This window comes from Myotis myotis, unplaced genomic scaffold, assembly GCF_014108235.1.
Source record: "Myotis myotis isolate mMyoMyo1 unplaced genomic scaffold, mMyoMyo1.p scaffold_m19_p_2, whole genome shotgun sequence".
In the NCBI taxonomy this organism is placed as follows: domain Eukaryota; kingdom Metazoa; phylum Chordata; class Mammalia; order Chiroptera; family Vespertilionidae; genus Myotis; species Myotis myotis.
The window spans coordinates 46,058,974-46,074,713 of record NW_023416324.1 but is presented as its reverse complement, the minus strand read 5'-3'; the positions used below and the strand labels follow the sequence as shown (position 1 = coordinate 46,074,713).

Sequence of the window (15,740 nt, the reverse complement as noted above, 5' to 3'; positions counted from 1 at the left end):
CATGCTATGCTAAGCAGAGCCACAAGAATAACCCAGCTGAGTACATTACCTAAGCATTTCAATGACCAAGCAAATAGTCTCCCACTCTTATTGAAAGTGAACTGTTTTCACTTTGAGGGAGACTTTATTTGGTACCATAAAATTGTATGGTGGGAAGAATCTAGCCTACTAATTTTATGAAAGAACTAGAGGCCTGGTGCACAAAAATTTGTGCACTGGCGGGGGAGGGGAAGTGTGGGGAGTGTCCCTCAGCCCCACCTGTGCCCTCTCACAGTCTGGGACCCCTCAGGAGATAACCACCTGCTGGCTTAGGCCTGCTCCCCAGGTGGCAGATGGCAGGCCCGATCCCTCTGTGCCTGCCCTGCCTCCCCGGGTTGTGCGCACGACAGGGCCAATCCGGGGATTGGGGCGCCGCCCCAGGTCGGGTTGCACATGGGACGCCCAAGGGGGTCAGCTGATCACTGCTGCCCAGCCCGGATGGCAGCAGGGTAGGCTGGATGGCGTTGTCCCACCCTGCCTGCAGTATGCAAATTATCCGCCATCTTTGTTGGCAGTTAATTTGCATATTGTGCTGATTAGCCAGTGGGAGGTGTAGCAAAGGTATGGTCAATTATCATGTTTGTCTATTATTAGATAGGATAAGTGACTGGCTGACTTTCATTCAGTAAGAATCAGTATCCCCCCAAATTCCCATAGCCTACTTAAACATATTAAGTGTTCACAATTTTAAAAAAGATTTTAAACTTCCAATTTCACTGCACTTAAATTTGACAATTTTTATTACATATCTAGCATTTCTGTCTCTGATATTTCTTATACTTACTAAAATTCGCTGGAAAATATTAAAATTGCATTAATCACATCTTAAAGCTTGGCATGCCAGATTCAAGAGTTACAGAGCATATATATTTGGTTTTCATATTGAAGCCAATCGGAAATATGAGTATAACCCTAACACAGAACTATTTTAAAAGGTTGTTAAGTATGTAAATATGTATCTTAAAATAATATCTCCCCAATAAAACCCTACAGAAGCAGAAACAGTAATTCAAGAGAGTCACTCCAGTTGATGAGAGCTTCAATTCAGCAGGAATATATAATTTTAAATATATATATATATATATATATATATATATAATTATAATATAATGTAAAAATAACATATTACAATGTAGCTTCAAAATATATAATGTAAAAACTCATAGAGTACTATAGAAAAAAGGCAGAAGTCCACATAGATGGTGGGATATTTTAACACACTCTCCTAAAGAATGAGTCAAATAAGCAAAACAATAGATACACAATATATGAGGATATATGAGTTGGGAACAACACTAACAAATGACATTGGGACAACATTAACAAATTTGACACACATTGAACTCTGCTCCCCCCAAATGCAGACAAAATATTATTTTCAAGGACCAATGTTGCATTTACAAAAACTGACTATACACAAAGATAGAAAGCATGGTACAAACAGAACCAAAGGACTAAAATCAGACAGACCACATCCTTTGACCACAGAGTTTTTAAGACAGAAATAAATAGCAAAAAATATAACTGCACAAATGCCACATGTTAGGACATTTTAAAAAATCTTCTGAGCAAATGTCTAAACAAAATAGATAAAATTAAAAACAATATATATTTTAAACTGATAATTTTTTTTTACAAAAGCATCTCAAAATTATTTCATGCAGATTAAGGATTCCTTAAAGGGAAATTTCAAATAATTTTTTAAAATTCCAAAAATAAGAAAGGCCAAAAATTAATGAGCTATTATTCATCTTGAGATGTTAGAATAGAACAGAAGAAAATTCAAAGAAAGTAAAATGGAGAAAATAAAGATAAAAGTTGCAATTAATAAAATAGAAAACAAGATTCAAGATGGCAGCAAAATAGGTAGAAACTGCACTCATCTCCTCCCAGAACCAACCTGGAAGTACAACTAAAATATAGAGCAATCAACCAGGATAGCCAACTGAAGACTAGCTGAAAAGAAGACTTATAAATAAGGATTTACAAAAGAGACCACATTGAGACTAGTAGGAAGTATGGAGACACAAAAAGAACTGGCCCTGCTCCCACAGGCAGCAGTTGAGATTCTGGAGGCACCCCCTGAGAAGTGTGGGGTCTCATGCCCAAACTGGGCTCCACAGCCCAGGGCATCAGAGCCAAGAAGAGACGCCCACATAACATCTGGCTGTGAAAAGCAGCAGGGTCTCTCTCCACCAGAGAGAGACAAGAGTCTGCTAGAAAAATAGGAACCCCCTTACAGGGTCAACATATAAAATCTCGTTTGCAGCCATTCACCCTGGGATCTGACAGAATGAGGGCAGAGCAGGCTACGATTGTATGAGAAGAAACTGGGGTTCTGGGGAGAGAGCTGAGAAAACAACTTCCAGGATATCTATGCTGAGTCGTTCTACAACACCATAGATGCCATCTTTCTTGGGTTGAGCTTGCCTTTCCATACAGCATCAGCCTGGGGGAAAGCAACAGCCCCACCCTGCAGACACTCTGTTGACCCATCTTGCAGAGCTTCTGCCCTGCTGAGGAGTGAGAGGCCTGGGATGTGGTGTAGAGGTCTGGGCAGACTCAAGGGATGTTAGTGACTGAGTTGTGTGGCTTTCCTGTGAACCTGACTGGTGCCTCTTCTTCACGGTAGAACCTCTGAGCTCCCAGGGGCCCCAACCTCATGACTTTTGGAGGTTCCACCCTGCTGAACCCTGGGCAGAATCCAGGACAGTCTGAGGTGTGTGGCTCTGGGATGGAAGCCATAGCCCCCCAAATCCCCCAAACCTGACCAGCACTTCCTCCTCTCCTGACTCCCAGGGGCCCCTCCCTGCTGGGATCAGACTCCTGGCAGAATCTGGGACAGACTATGTTGTGTGGCCTTAGAACAGAGGATATTTTTTTTATCTCACACCTGATCAGTAGAGAGTCTTCCTTTCACATGGACAAATTTTGGTCTGGTTAGGCCTGATAAACTTTGCTGGCCTCATCCTGACTACTCTCTGAAACTCCGACCCACACAAAGGTGTGCAAGCACCCACTAGACTTGGTAAACCCTAGGACATTTGCTAAGGGACCTCAGACCCAGTTCTGGCACCAAGGCTGAGCCCATATAGATCTGGAGAACACTCTCACTCCTACCTAGTAACTCACAGAACCTATTGCATGCAATTTAAGTACTGCCAGAGTTTCCTTCAGTGGCTGAGCCTAATAGGCAGCTTGCAGGTGGGGGCAGACAGAAGTGGACCTAGGGGCTCCTAGGAACTTTTGCTCACCTGCCCCCAGGTCCAGTGCTGGTAAAGCAAACATTGATGCACAGCTTGACCCTTCCCACACACACACAGGCCCAGAAGAGGCAGTCACAAACTGTGGATCACTTTGTAGCTCCAAACAGGGTCAGTCACAGGCAGAGTCTGACATTGACTTGCATCAGAATCATTCCCAAGAGGCCCCAGAATCAACACACCCAGTGGCCAGCTTCAGGCAACAAAGAGCAGTATTCAGTTTAGCTTTACAATCAACATATCCAAAGAGATATATCAGCAGGTACCACACCTTGCTAAGGCAACTTCCTCCCTATGTGGTCAGCACCTGCACAGCAGCTAGAATATTGTGGTTGGGGTTTATCCTCACATTCATCCAGCCTGAGGGTTGATTCCATACATGTATGGGTAAATAGCAATCAAGATTCAAACGGAGGACCCACATAACTAACATAAAGGACATTTCTAAAGCACCCAACACAGGTGGTCAAGGACACTGAGCCACAGACTACAGATAAGGCCACTCTACCTAGACTGAGAATCATAGCAGATAAAACTAACTCATAGAAACAAACACAGAGGCAGCCAAAATGGTGAGACAAAGAAACATGCACCAAATGAAAGAATAGGAGAAAACTCTAGAAAAAGAGCTAAATGAAATGGAGGCAAGTTTACCAGATATAGAGTTCAAAAGAATGCTTATAAGGATGCTCAAGTCTCAGGGGAAGAATGGATGAAATCAATGAGAACATAACCAAAGAGATAGTAAACAAAAAAAGGGATATAGAAACCATAAAAAAAGAACCAGTCAAAAATATCTGAAATAAAGAATACACTAGAGCAGGGGTCCTCAAACTACGGCCCGCGGGCCACATACAAATACAAATATTGTATTTGTTCCCGTTTTGTTTTTTTACTTCAAAATAAGGTATGTGCAGTGTGCATAGGAATTTGTTCATAGTTTTTTTTAAACTATAGTCCGGCCTTCCAACGGTCTGAGGGACAGTGAACTGGCCCCCTGTTTAAAAAGTTTGAGGACCCCTGTACTAGAGGGAATAAACAGTGATTGGATGAAGCAGATAATTCAATCAGTGATTTGGAAGACAAGGTAGAAAAAACATCCAATCAGAGCTGCAAAAAGAAAAAAGAATTTTAAAAATATAAGGATGTTTAAGGGAACTTTGGTACAACATGAAGAGTAACAATATATACGCACAAAAGTACAAGAAGGAGAAGAGAGCGAACAAAGGATTGAGAAACTGTTTTGAAGAAATAATGACTGAAAATGACCCTAACAAGGTGAAGGAAAAAGACACACAAGCCCAGGAAGCACAGAGATTCCCAAATAAGATGAACCCAAAAAGCCCCTCACCAAGACACATCATAATTAAAATGGCAAAGGTAAAAGACAAGGAGAGAATCTTAAAAATACCAAGAGAAAGACAGTAAGTTATAAGGGAGCACCCATGAGTTTATCAACAGAACCATTTCAGGCCGAAAGAGATTCATATGAAACATTTAAATTCATGAAAAACAAAGACCTACAACCAAGACTACTTTACCCAGCAAGGCTATCATTTAAAATTGAAGGAGATATAAAGAGCTTCCCAGACAATAAAAAGCTAAAGGACCTCATTACCACCAAACCAATAGTACAAGAAAGGTTAAAGAACCCTCTTTGAGGAGAAGAACAAGACAGAGAAGGAGGAGAAGAAGGAGGAGGAGGAGAGAGGAACATGGATATAAAGAATAAAATGACAATAAATAAGTACCTATCAATAATCACCTTAAATGTAAATGGTTTAAATGCTCCAATCAAAAGACATAGGATAGCTGAATGGGTAAGAAAGCAAGACCCATATATATGCTGTCAACAAGAAAACCACCTCAAAACAAACAGACTAAAAATAAAGAGATGGAAAAAGGTATTTCATGCACATGGAAATGAAATAAAAGCTGGAGTAGCAATACTTACAAAATAGACTTTAAAACAAAGGTTATGGTAAAAGACAATGAAGGACATTACATAATGATAAAGGGAGCAATTCAACAAGAGGCTACAACCCTTGTAAACACTTATGCACCCAACATAGGAGCACCTAAATATGTATAAAGCAAATCTTGATGGACATAAAGTGAGAAACGACGGTAATACATTCACAGTAAAGGACTTTAACACCCTATTGACATCAGTGGATGGATCTTTCAGACAGAAAATCAACAATGAAACAACGACCTTAAAGGACACACTAGATAAAATGGATTTAATAGCTATCTTCAGAGCATTTCACCCCAAAGTAGCAGAATATACATTATTTTCAAATGCACATGGAACATTTTCCAGAATAGACCACATGTTAGAACACAAAACATGTCTCAATAAATTTAAAAAGATTAAAGTCATATTAAGCACCTTCTCTGACCATAATGGTGTAAAAATAAAAATCAATCACAAGAAAAACACAAAAACACAGGGAGATTAAATGACATGTTACAAAACAATCCATGGATTAACAATGAGATAAAGGAAGAAATCAAAAGATACCTTGACCAATGTCATAGTCAATGGGCAAAAACTAAAACCATTTCCCCTAAAAACAGGAACAATGCAGGGATGCACACTTTCACCACTCCTATTTGACATAGTACTGGAAGTGCTAGCCATAGTGATCAGATAAGAAGAAGAAACAAAAGGCATCCAAATTGGAAAAGAAGAAGTGAAGTTGTCATTATTTGCAGGTGACTTGATATTGTACATAGGAAAACCTAAAGACTCCATCAAAAAACTACTAGAACTAATAAATGAATTTGGTAATGTAGCAGGATACAAAATTAACACTCAGAAATCTATGGCTGTTTAATACACTAATAATGAATTCACAGAAAGAGAAACTGCAAAACCAATCCCATTTACCATTGCAACAAAAAAATTAAGATACCTAAGAATAAATTTAATCACAGAGGTGAAGGACTTGTACTCAGAACATTACAGGATGCTGAAAAAAGAGATAGAGAAAGACAAAAACAAATGGAAGAATACACCGTGTTCATTGATTGGTAGAATCAACATCATTAAAATAGCCATACTACCCAAAGCAATCTATAGGTTCAATGCAATCCCCATTAAAATACCAACAGCATCGCCGAAACCGGTTTGGCTTAGTGGATAGAGCGTCGGCCTATGGACTGAAGGGTCCCAGGTTCGATTCCAGTCAAGGGCATGTACCCAGTGGGAGATGTGCAGGAGGCAGCTGATCGATGTTTCTCTCTCATCGATGTTTCTAGCTCTCTGTCTCTCTCCCTTCCTCTCTGTAAAAAATCAATAAAATATATTAAAAAAAATACCAACAGCATACTTCAAAGACCTAGAACAAACTCTCCAAAAATTCATCTGGAATAAAAAAAAAGACCCCGAATAGCTGCAGCGATCTTGAGAAAGAGGGACAAAGTTGGAGGGATCACAATACCAGATATCAAGCTATACTACAAAGACACTGTTCTCAAAACTGCCTGGTACTGGCACAAGAACAGACATATAGACCAATGGAACAGAACAGAGAACCCAGAGATAGACCCAAGTCATTATGCTCCATATTTAACAAAGGAGGCAAGAGCATACAATGGAGTCAAGACAGTCTCTTCAATAAATGGTGTTGGGAAAATTGGACAGATACATGCAAAAAAAAAAAAATGAAACTAGACAACCAACTTACACCATAGACAAAAATAAACTCAAAATGGATAAAGGACTTTAACGTAAGACAGGAAACCATAAAAATCTTAGAAGAAGCCATAGGCAGCAAAATATCAGACATATGTCATAGCAATATCTTTACCAATACAGCTCCTAAGACAATGGAAACTAAGGAGAAAATAAACAAATGGGACTACCTCAAAATAAAAGGCTTCTGCACAGCGAAAGAAACCATCAACTAAACAACAAGAAAGCCCACTGCATGGGAGAACATATTTGCCAATGTTATCTCCAATAAAGGTTTAATCTCCAAAATTCATAGGGAACTCATACAACTTAACAAAAGCAATCCAAACAAAAAATGGGCAAAGGACCTAAATAGACACTTTTTGAAAGAAGACATACAGAAGACCATGAAACATATTAAAAAATACTCAAAGTCACTAATCATCAAAGAGTTGCAAGTTAAAAGGACAATCAGATATCACAACACACCTGTCAGAATAGCTACTATCAACAAATCAACAAATGACAAGAGTTGGTGAGGATGTGGAAAAAAGGGAACCCTAGTACACTGCTGGTGGGGATGCAGCCACAGTAGGAAACAGTATGGAGTATCCTCAAAAAATTAAATTTGGAACTGCCATTTGACCCAGTGATCCCATTTCTAGGAATATATTGTAAGAAACCCAAAGCACCAATCAGAAAGAATGTATGCACCCCTATGTTCATAGCAGCACAATTTACAATAGCTAAAATCTGATAAAAACAGCCCAAGTGCCCATTAGTAGGTGAGTGGATAAAAAGGCTATGGTACATTTACACGATGGCAGCTGTAAAAAAGAAAGAACTCATCATTTGCAACAGCATGGATGGACCTGAAGAGCATTATGCTAAAAGAAATAAGCCAGTCAGAGAAAGATAAATATCACATAACCTCACTCATATGTGGAACCTAATGAATAAGATAAATCCAGACACATAAAAACATGGAACAGTATGGAATCAGAGAGGGAAGGTGGGAGAGGGAGAGTGGGTGGGAAGATACCAACCAAAGAACTTGTATGCATGTATGCATAACCTATGGACACAAACAATAGGGTGGTGAAGGCCTGGGGCAGGGGGTGGGGCAGGCTAGAAGGGGTCAATTGGGGGAAAAAGGGACATATGTAATACTTTCAACAATAAAGATTTAATCCTTTTTTTAAAAAGAGGAAAAGAGAGCAGTTTGTGCTCAGCTCAATCTCATTGCTGTAGATAGTTCTAAATTTCTTTAAAGGAGCCAGAAATATATAATCCTATATAATAAGAGAATAATATGCTAATTATCCATTATGCCATAACGTCATGACCAATCTACAAGTGGTGGAGAGCTACAGGAGGGCGGGGCAGTGTGCTAGGAGCAGGGAGAGCTGCAGGAGGGTGGAGCAGCAGGTGGAGAGCTACAGGAGGGCGGGGCAGTGAGCTAGGAGCAGGGAGAGCTGCAGGAGGGTGGAGCAGCAGGTGGAGAGCTACAGGAGGGCGGGGCAGTGAGCTAGGAGCAGGGAGAGCTGCAGGAGGGTGGAGCAGCAGGTGGAGAGCTACAGGAGGGCGGGGCAGTGAGCTAGGAGCAGGGAGAGCTGCAGGAGGGTGGAGCAGCAGGTGGAGAGCTACAGGAGGGCGGGGCAGTGAGCTAGGAGCAGTGGAGAGCTACCAGTGGCAGCGGGTGGGTGGCCAGCTGAGACAAGCTGCAGCAAGCTACTCCCGCACGGAGTCATGCGTAGGGCTACTAGTTGAGTATATAATCTCAAAAAGTTTTAATGTTGGCTCAAATTACTTTTAAATATTAAGGAGGCCAAAATAAAGTCATTTATAAACTCTGAGCAATACAAATATACATAAATATCACATAATCTCACTCATATGTGGAATCCAATGAACAAAATAAACTGATGAACAAAACAGATCGAGAGACACAGAAACATGCAACAGACTGATGTATTTCATAGGGAAGGGGCGGGGAGGAGGGATGGGAAGAAATTAACCAAAGAACTTATATGCATACTAAAGGCCCGATGCATGAAATCCATACAAGAGTAGGCCTTCCTTCCCCTGGCTGCCGGCACCAGCTTCCCTCTGGCACCCCAAACCTGGGCTTCCCTGCAGCCACAGGCAGGCACCTGGGACCTGGGCTTCCCTCGCAGCCCTGGCTTCAACCAGAAGGTCATCCAGAAGGACGTCCGGAAAAACGTCTGTTCTAATTAGCATATTATGCTTTTATTATTATAGATCTGCATAGCTCATGGACAAACAATAGTTCAGGGAAGGCCGGAGGAGGGGGCAGGAATGGAATGGAAGGGGGTCAATGAAGGAAAAAAGGGGGCATCTGTTATACTTTTAACAATAAAGATTAAATAAATAAACAAATAAGAGAGAAAATGTTCCAAAGAGATGAATTGGAGAGAGACAACTCTTCTTAAAAGTTTTTGCTTTAAAGGGGAACAAAGAGCCCTGGCTGGTGTGGCTCAGTTAGTTAGAGTGTTGTCCATAACCAAAGGGTTGTGGGTTTGATTCCAGCCAGGCTTTGGGTTCGATCCACAGTTGGGGCACCTATAGGAGGCAACTAATTAATGTTTTTTTCTCAAATCAATGTTTTTCTCTCTCCCTATCCCTTCTTCTCTCTCTAGGATCAATGCAAAAAGCTATCTTTGAGTGAGGATTTAAAAAAATAAAATAAAGGGAAACAAAGAAATGGCTTAATCTTATAAATATAATATTAAGCAAAAGAATCTATGAAAGAATGCCTCCAGAAAAAAGAGACATATGTAATACTTTAAACAACAAAGAATTTTAAAAAAGGAAGAAAGAAGGCCTCCTATCAATATATATAAAACCCTAATATGCAAATAGACCAAACAGCGGAACAACCGAACAACCGATCGCTATGATGTGCGCTGACCACTAGGGGGTATGCATGGAACATGGTGGGCGTTGGCAGCAGGCAGCAGAATGCGGAACATGGTGGGCTTTAGCCATGGTGGTGAGTGGAAGCGCCAGACCAAGGCGGGGCACCAGTTGCTGTCATCAGGCTGAGCCTCTGGCCATTACTGAAAATTCTTTGCTCCCATGCACCACAGTCCCACTGGGCACTTGCACCTGCTGCCGGCGCTGGCCCCGCTCACACCCGCTGCTGGTGCCCAGTGCTGGCCCTGATCACTCAGTGCTGTCAGTGGGTGTGAGTGGCGGCTACCGGCCCCAATTGCCCCTGAGGGCTTTCCACCTCCCCCTGCTGCTGAAGGGCAATCAGAGCTGGCAGCCACTGCTCACACCCGCTGCCAGCGCCAGAGCCGCTGCTCACACCCACTGCTGGCGCCCGGCGCTGGTCCTGATCGCTCAGTGCCAACAGTGGGTGCAAGCGACTGCCAGTCCTGATCATCCCTGAGGGCTTCTCTATCTGCCCCTCCTTCTAAAGGGTGATGGGGGCAGCAGCTGCCGCTTGCACCCACTGATGGTGCCGGCCCTGCTCACACCTGCTGCTGGTGCTGGCCCCTATCGCTCTGTGACATCAGCATGTGGGAGTGGCGGCAGTGGCGGGGGCTGCCAGCAGACAGGGGACAAGGGGCCATGGTGGGAGGGGCAGAGTGGGGGCACGGAGGATGGGCCGAGACCTCCCCCTGTGTCCACCACAGCCTCCCAGCCCACAGTACCTTTCAAGGTGCATGAATTTGTACACTGGGCCCCTAGTATTTATATAAAATTCCAAAAAACCCCCTTGTGATCAGGAAGGATAAAGGAAAAGGTTTCAGAGTAATAGCAATGTGTGTTTTTCCTTACATGGTGAATAGTGGGGTATTTGCCTATTGTCACAAAGTTTTCAAAAGTATTTGAGAAGACCAGATTTAAATTAAAATTCTAAAACATTATATACATAGGTTTGGCCAGTTGGTGAACATTTGTACCTTTCTGGTTTAATTAAAAGCAGGATTTGTAAACCACAAAAAATCTTAAGAATTAAATCAGACTATAGCCATTTTCTTCATTTTTAACTCCATAGAACTCTCTGTGTGTTTGGCTCTGAGTATGAGAAAATGCAGTACAGTAACTGCCAAAACATTCATTTTTTAATGGATATTTTAGTTTTATTTCCAAGACCTCCTGAGATATTGCACTTCACAAACACAAACCATTTGGTTATATAATAGTGATCTAAGTGTGAAGACATGACTGTTTTTTCTTGGTAAATTCGTGAGAGTAAAATCCCCACATTACAAAAGAGGAATACAGCTTCTGCCAACCACAATGATGCTTCTAAGGCATGAATGAGTTGGCTGTGGACTATGAGCAGTCAGATCCACCCACTGTTCCCAGTTGTTTTGCAAAAAGCAAGGAGAGCCCTAGCTGGTTTGGCTCAGTGGCTAGAGCGTGGGCCTGTGGACTGAAGGGTCCCGGGTTCGATTTTAGTCAAGGGCACATGCCCAGGTTGTGGGATCAATCCCCAGTAGGGGGTGTACAGAGGGCAGCCAATCAATGATTCTCTCTCATCATTGATGTTCCTATCTCTCTCTCCCTCTCCCTTCCTTTCTGAAATCCATGAAAATATATTTAAAAAAGCAAGGAGAAGCCAGGGTATATCAGTTCTACTGCTGGGCGTTCATTCAACAGTTTGTTGAACTCTTTGAACATCTGCTTCAAAGGAGATGATCATCTACTTCAGCGGTTCTCAACCTGTGGGTCGCGACCTCCTTGGGGGTCGAACGACCCTTTCACAGGGGTCACCTAAGACCATCGGAAAACACATATATAATTACATATTGTTTTTGTGATTAATCACTATGCTTTAATTTTGTTCAATTTGTAACAATGAAAATACATCCTGCATATGAGATATTTACATGACGATTCATAACAGTAGCAAAATTACAGTTATGAAGTAGCAACGAAAATAATTTTATGGTTGGGGGTCACCACAACATGAGGAACTGTATTAAGGGGTCGCAGCATTAGGAATGTTGAGAACCACTGATCTACTTCACCAGAGCATAAGAGAGAAGGCAAATGCCTGAATGATTGGTTTATGAGACTTCCAGCCCAAAAGCAAAAGGCCCTGAAACTAAGTTCAAATGTGTTCATAAAAGAATACTTCCAATCCATTCCATTCTCCCTCACTGCAGACAACACACATGCTGGTGGGAAGACATTATTTTATATCAAAGCCACCAAAAAAGCTAGACCACTTCTAAACCTATCCTAATGGCTGACGACTAAATCTTAAATAATTCTGAATTACAAGTGACAACAAAAGCCATTCTAATATTCTCTGTCTGCTTAAGCCAATAGTTGTCTGTTGTTGTTGTTTTAATAAAAAAGAAATGAAAGGTTCAATGACACTTTATAGTACACACTGCTTGTATAACTTCGTGTGTGTGTGTGTGTGTGTGTGTGTGTGTGTGTGTGTGTGTCAATTCCTAATTTCTGGCTTATCAGTTTAGTTAACCTCTGCTATTTTCTGGGATTCATTCCAAGCAGACCAAAATGCATTACTAAAATTGGCATCTCTGCTCCTGAGCTTGATTCAGAGAGGTTCTGAAGTGGTCTGAAACCATTTTTTTAATATTCTACACACAACTTTATGCTAAAAAGTAACAAACACTGTTCAAGATCAGTAATTGATAGGAAATGTGAAATTTTTAGTTTTCCTCCAAAACAATTTTTATGTATTCCAAATGTACAATGCTGAAAGAGAGTAAGTACTTTGCTGATGGCACATGGTTTTTTTTGCAATGTTACAAATACTCTACTGACTTAAAGTTGAACAAGGTTTTTTAAGGTACTGTGAGAGATGATCTAAGTATTTACACGTAAACTATATATTTCTGAACCCTTTTATAAGTGTTTTTTTCTCTTTAATTTTTGTTTGAAAAACCTACAGGTACAAATCATAAATGCCTATATACAAAAATGCCAAGAACCAATGTCATGAAATTATGAATCTAACATGCTAAAGAGTTCCAGAATTATACATTTTTTTTTAGTTGGGAAATAGTTATTAGAAGGCCCTCGGAATCCCAATCCAACCCCCTAATTTGACAGATGAGGAAACTGAGGCCCAGAGAAGTTAAGCTAACCAGTGTCACAGACAAATGGCACGTCATACCAAAATTCTGACTTCAAGTCCAAAGCTCTGAAAGAATATTTGTTTCCACATCCTTTAAGATTTGGGGAAAGAATTTTAACAGAGAACACTCTAAGCAACCCCTCACTATAAGGAACTCCTCCAGGGTTACAAGAGCCCGTGTCATCCTGTTCACAAACGCAAGGGAAATAGCACCCACAGCACCCAATTTCTGAGCCAGCCTCGTCAAACCTGAGATTTCCGAAATGATTCCCCAGTGGGGTCTCTTTTTCTCACCTCTACGAATCCCTTTAAACAAGCGCTTTAATTGGGATTGGGATTGGGTCTTCTGTTTTGTTTTTAATTTGCTTGAGGATAGCAGAAAAGGGTGGAAAGCAGAGGCTCGGGTCTATAACACACTTTTTTTTTTTTTCTTTTGTCACCCAAACCAATAAATCCTTCCTCCAGGACCCAAGGCTTACGGTTTAAGTCGCAGTCCCTTCCGTCCCAAAGTGTAGGAAGGAGACGGAAAAGAAGTTGGCGGGTTGGCCCGTCCTTTCCGTGGCGCCCGGCAGGTGCGCCCAGGCTCGCTGGCTGCCCTCAGTCCTGCGCCCCGATCCCCCTCGCCTCCGCTCCCCCCACCCCCCGGTTCCCAGCCCGGGGGAAGCCGAGAGCTCCCCGGCGCCCCTCCAGCCGCCCCCACCCCCGGCCGCTGGCCTCTCAGGTGGCGCCGCTGAGCTGCCCGAACTCCGGGTCCCCACGTGGCCCACGGGCTCCGGGCGGGCCACGCGCGCCCCAGCGGCCGGCTCCTGGATTCCCCGGGGCCCGAAGAGGAGGCAGTGGGGGAATGGAGGAGAGAGAAGCGGGTCTCACCTCGATGCCGGGGTCCAACCCAGACGGAAAGCAGAGATGGCGGCCGCACCCGGGCTCTCGCACTCGCGTGGCTCTGGCTCAGCCGGTGTGGACTCTGCAGTGGGGCGGCTCCAAACTCCTCATTGAAGGGGCCGGGCAACTCTCGGGAGAGTGGAGCGCAGCCGAGGGTGTGGGGAGGAGGGGCCGAGGGGGGACGGGTGGGGAGGGGAGAGGGGAGGGAGAGCGGGATGCTGCCAGCGCCCCTCTCCACGCTCGCTCCGGGGCGGGAGGAACGGACCCAGCGGGCGGCCAGGTGACCCGGGGCGCAGGTGACCGAGGCGGCGGCTGGGATACGGCTGGGGGTGGCCGCGGGGAGGACTACCGGGAGCTCGGGAAGGAGGACCCCCTGCGTTCCCTGAGGCAGAAAGCGGAGGCAAACCCAGCAGGAAGGCGGCGCCACTCCTGGATGCTGCCGTCAGCTACAGCGCGCCCACCTTAAGCCAGTGGTTCTCAGACTCTTAGTTGGCCTAGGAGCCCCCCTGTTCCTCAGACTTCCAGGCCTCTGCTCCATCAGGGGTGGGAAATGTGCCATAACGATTTCAGTAACTGGGGGGAGTGGGAAAGGAAAGAGAATTGAAAAGCCCAGGAGTAGTGAGGTAGTGAGTTTCCTGTAACCAAGGATGTCAGCCAACCATATTGGTCATGCTTGTAAGGAAGGCTGAAGAGGCCACTTAGGCATCAAGTGGAGGGCTGGACTAAATGGCCACTTACCTTTATCTTGAAAATTAATGGCTTTTGATATAGGAAAAAAAAAAACGTCCTTGACCAGTCTGATTCCGACCTCAAAGTAAATAGACATTTTCTTGCTCTCCACTCAAAATGTTCACCCATGGATCTGTTTATTAATTGAGGAGGTGCTGGGTGCCAGACAATATGCTAGGTGAAGTTATTATGTTCCTTGAACTTGGGGTTGTGGCAGACAGACAAGCAAGTATTCCTATAACTATTCATTGTGATGGATGATACAGGGTGAGGAAGAATGAATTAAGTGGAGTGGACATACTCTAGGTCGGTTGGATAGTTAATTTTAAAAGGTTTCTAGACATGAACTTACCCAACGCCCTCACAGGAAGAGGCATCAGAAGCGCAGAGAGAACGGAGCCCAGAGATAGATAAGGCCAAAAGCAGGTATCCTGTCTAGGTCCCTAGCCCAATCACTTGGCCAGTTTTGTTCATGGAACTTTTCCCCGTAGAAATATCTTCCAAGGACCAGTGTCACTTTCCTGAAGAGCATGTCAATCTCCAGACCACTTGTTGAGGCTACTTTATTCCAAAATTTCATATTTGTGCAATGAATGGACTTGCTGGGCCATCAGTGATAGGCAAAAATAACCCAAAAGCACTAACCTTTCGGTTTTCATCAAACCTCACAAAAACAGGTAATGTCTCCAGTGGGTGGAGACAAGAAGTGGAGTAGAGATACTGACTCTCCTGAATAATTATGAAATTAAACAACATAGCCGAATCCTTAATCAAATAATTGGTGTAAAATAGCATGTTAGGGTCCTAAGCTGCCTTAACAAATGACCACAAATTTAATGTTTAAAACACCAGAAATGTATTCTCTCACTGTTTTGGACGTCAGAAGTCCAAAGTCAGTGTGTCATCTGGTCTACACTCCCTCCCGCAGCTCTTGGGGAGAATTCTTTCTTGCCTCATTCAGCTTCTGGTAACTCCAGGAATTCATTGACTTGTTGTTGCATCTCTCCGATCATTGACTCCATCTTCACATGGTCTTCTCCTCTGTGTCTGTCTTCTTCTC

General features: G+C 43.2%; 1 protein-coding gene across 4 annotated transcripts in view; it reads right to left on the bottom strand.

The window, feature by feature from the left end:
* LEPR (leptin receptor) overlaps positions 1-14,068 on the bottom strand; it is a 101,915-nt gene extending 87,847 nt beyond the window's left edge. For all 4 annotated transcript variants that reach the window (XR_004974164.1, XM_036350770.1, XM_036350769.1 and 1 more), the window contains exon 1: positions 13,940-14,068. The gene's annotated coding sequence lies outside the window, so the exon portion shown is untranslated. The remainder of the gene's footprint in view (positions 1-13,939) is intronic.
* Between the last annotated feature and the right edge of the window lie 1,672 nt (positions 14,069-15,740).